The 3365-nt window shown below is 48.4% G+C and overlaps 1 pseudogene; it reads left to right on the top strand.

Moving 5' to 3' along the window:
- The first annotated feature begins 213 nt into the window (after nt 1–213).
- LOC101574625 lies at nt 214–1672 on the top strand (annotated as a pseudogene).
- The last annotated feature ends 1693 nt before the right edge of the window (nt 1673–3365 follow it).

The following is a 3365-nucleotide window of genomic DNA, read 5'->3' as shown; positions in this document are numbered from 1 at the left end:
CAAGATTGGACTGAACTATACAGCTTTTGTGGAAAAAAAAAAAAAGACATACAAGTAGCCAATGAGTACATGAAAAGATGTTGAACATCGTTAATCACTAAGGAAATGCAAAGCAAAACCAAAATGTGATTCTACTTCACACACTTTAGATGGCTATAATTAACAAAAACGAAGTTTTTAAAAAACAGACAATAAGAGCCAGCCAGGGCATGCGGAAAGATGGCGGGCCCGGCGTCCTGAGCGCCGTGGGTCTCAGTGCATCTCTCGCGCCGGCGGCGGGAGCTCTCGGGTTCGGGAGGCAAAAGCCAAGAAGGCTTCTCCTCGAAGCTCTCACTCTCCCTCAAGCCGTTCGCAGACCCGCTGCTTCCGGGCACCCGGGCCCTGGAGCTTGAGGCGGCGGAAGGCGGGAGAGCCCGCGGGACGCGAGGAACACTGGGCGACCGGCGCCATGAGCCAGCAGCGGCCGGCACGGAGACTGCCCAGCCTCCTGGTGGACCCAGCGGAGGAGCCGGTGCGCCGCCGCTGCAGCGACCCCATCAACGTGGACAGCCTGCTGCCATCGAAGATCAGGATTAACTTAGAAGATAACGTACAGTATGTATCCATGAGAAAAGCTCTAAAAGTGAAGATGCATCGCTAGTGTATTTAACTCGGAGATTTATGGATCTAGTCAGATCTGCCCCTGGGGGCATCCTGGACTTAAACAGGGTCGCGAGCAAGCTGGGCGTGTGGAAGCGCAGGGTGTACGACATCACCAACGTCCTGGACGGCATCGCCCTGGTTGAGAAGAAATCCAAGAATCACATCCGGTGGATAGGATCCGATCTCAACAGCTTCACGGCGGTGCCCGAGCAGAAGAAGCTGCAGCAGGAGCTGTCTGACTTGTCTGCCATGGAGGACGCTTTGGATGAGCTGATTAAGGACTGTGCCCAGCAGCTATTCGAGTTAACAGATGACAAAGAGAACGAAAGACTGGCATACGTCACCTACCAGGACATCCACAGCATCCGAGCCTTCCATGAGCAGATCGTCATCGCAGTGAAGGCCCCAGAGGAGACCAGACTGGATGTCCCAGCACCTAGAGAGGACGCCATCACTGTGCACATCCGGAGCACCAAGGGGCCCATCGATGTGTACCTGTGCGAGGTGGAGCAGAGCCGCTCAGCCAAGAGTGCACACCCCGTGCATCTGCAGAAAGAGGAGCCTCCACAGAGTGAGGAGATGCTGGAGGTGAGCAGCTGAGCTGATGGCCGCAGCCATGGCTCCCGAGCAGCCAGCGGACGGAGTTGAACACTTGCAATAATGACCCCATGGAGTGGACTGGAGAGCTGCCTATCTTAGCCCAGCAGTCAGAACCATAGTGGCTTTGAGTGGCTTCCCCTCAGGCTGCTGGAAGATGGTGGTTTGTACCTCAGGAAACAGCTCTCCAGTGACTCAACTCACCGCTTTCTGTGAGGGCCTGGGGACAGGCAGGGCCTTGTGTCCTCCTGGCACCAATGCAGGAGGAGTTGCCTTATGTTGGATTACCCCAGCAGTTGTGGGTGCTGGCTGGTGTGTGCCTGGACCAGTGCTGTGTCTGTACATAACTGTATCATGTTTAACTTCCTGTGAGTGCGTTCCTGGACAGTGGCTGCAGGCACTGTGTCCTTGGCTCTAATTTATTACACTCTTAGGCGAGATCCCCACATGTCTGTGTGCAAGGACCACAGCTCGGCTTCTGGGAGCTGCTGTGGGAGCTGTCATTCCTGTGTCCCCCATGGGTGTGGCCACAGGCCTTCAGGACCAGGACATTAATGCCATCAGTGATGGTTGACCCTGTCATGGTGATATTGGAACCTGGTGTATACTTTCTGCAGGCAGAAGGGGTCAAACGTCTCTGTCTGGCCCTCTTCTGTCAGGCTCTGCGCCCTCAGCTGTCCCCGCCCTCCTTCAGTGCTGGTCCCCACTCCGAGCACCTCTGCTCTGCCTCAGCGGTAAGTCATTTACCACCCGTGCCTCAGTTTACTCAGTAGTTACCATTAGACTGTGAGCTCCTTGAGGGACTGTTGTCACTGTCACCTAGCGCCTTGCGTCGTGCCTGTCCTGTCAAAGTGAACACTTAAAAACCTGGCAGATGAGAGTGTGGTGACTGTAGTGTGGGCAGTAGAGTCTAGCTCGTCTGTCAAGCAGGATTCCTGTGAGCATCATTGATTCATGTTAAATCTCTTGGTTTCAGAGAAAGGTTTGATCATGTATAAAAAGTTTCAAAATAAAGATCTAAAATTACAAAAAAAAAAAAAAGAGCCAGCCAGATAGCTCAGTGGATTAAAGCACCTGCTTAGGCAGACACAGGAGCCAGGGGTTTGATTCCTGGCCTGCAGTGCCGGCCTCACCCCCAAGGCATGCTGAGATAGTGATAGAGACTGGGTGAGGTAGCACACGCCTGTAATCCCAGTGCTTGGAAAGCTGAAAATAGGAAGATCACTATGAGTCTTATTTGTGTAGTGAGACCCTGTAGACCATGTAGACCCTGTATGAAATATAAAAAAGAAAACAAAAACAAAAACAGACAATAACTTTTGTTGTCTGGCATATGAGGCAAGTAGACTTGCCTTGTCATAGACTGATGGTAGGAAAACAGTCCGACAGTATCTCAACAAGTTAGTCAGAGCTACCATGTGAACCAGAAATTTCTATCCTGAATTTACGCTTCAAACAATTGAGGGGACTAAGGGTACAAATCACTGGTAAAATACTTAGTACATGAGACCCTGAATTCAATATTTAGCACCACCTACACACAAGAGACATGTTCAAAATAGCCTTATTTATACCTGTAAAGTGGAAGTACTCCAAAAATCCATCAAATGATCAATGAGTAAGTAAAATGTGCTTTAGCTACACAACAGAATATTGTACACAAAAGAATAAAATTCCACATCAGTGAAATAAATATTGATGCTTGTTAAAATATGAATAAACCCTTAAAAGGTTAGACTAACATGAAAGAAGCCAAACACATAAGGCAACATATTCTATGACTCCATTTATATGAAATTCTAGAATACACAGATCTTAAAGACAAGGATGACTGGAAATGACCACTAGTAGCTACATGGTTTCTTTTAGGGGGTGATAAATACATTATACAGTAAGAGAATGATTACAGTTTCACTGTGGAGTATATTAAAACCAATGAAATGTATATTTTAAATAGTTAATTTTATAGTAGACAAATAATATCTCAATTTTCTAAAAAGCCCCACTTACAAACCCTATCAATCTCTTGCACCCAACTCTGCCTCACATTTAGAAATTATCTAAGTTCACCACTGGTCACTGTCTCCTTTCAAAAATGGGGAAAGTACAACTGCCTATACCTCTTT

This window comes from Octodon degus, unplaced genomic scaffold (assembly GCF_000260255.1).
Source record: "Octodon degus isolate 3935 unplaced genomic scaffold, OctDeg1.0 scaffold00041, whole genome shotgun sequence".
NCBI classification, from domain to species: domain Eukaryota; kingdom Metazoa; phylum Chordata; class Mammalia; order Rodentia; family Octodontidae; genus Octodon; species Octodon degus.
The sequence above is the reverse complement of the archived record's forward strand: the minus strand, read 5'-3'. Positions and strand labels throughout refer to the sequence as shown.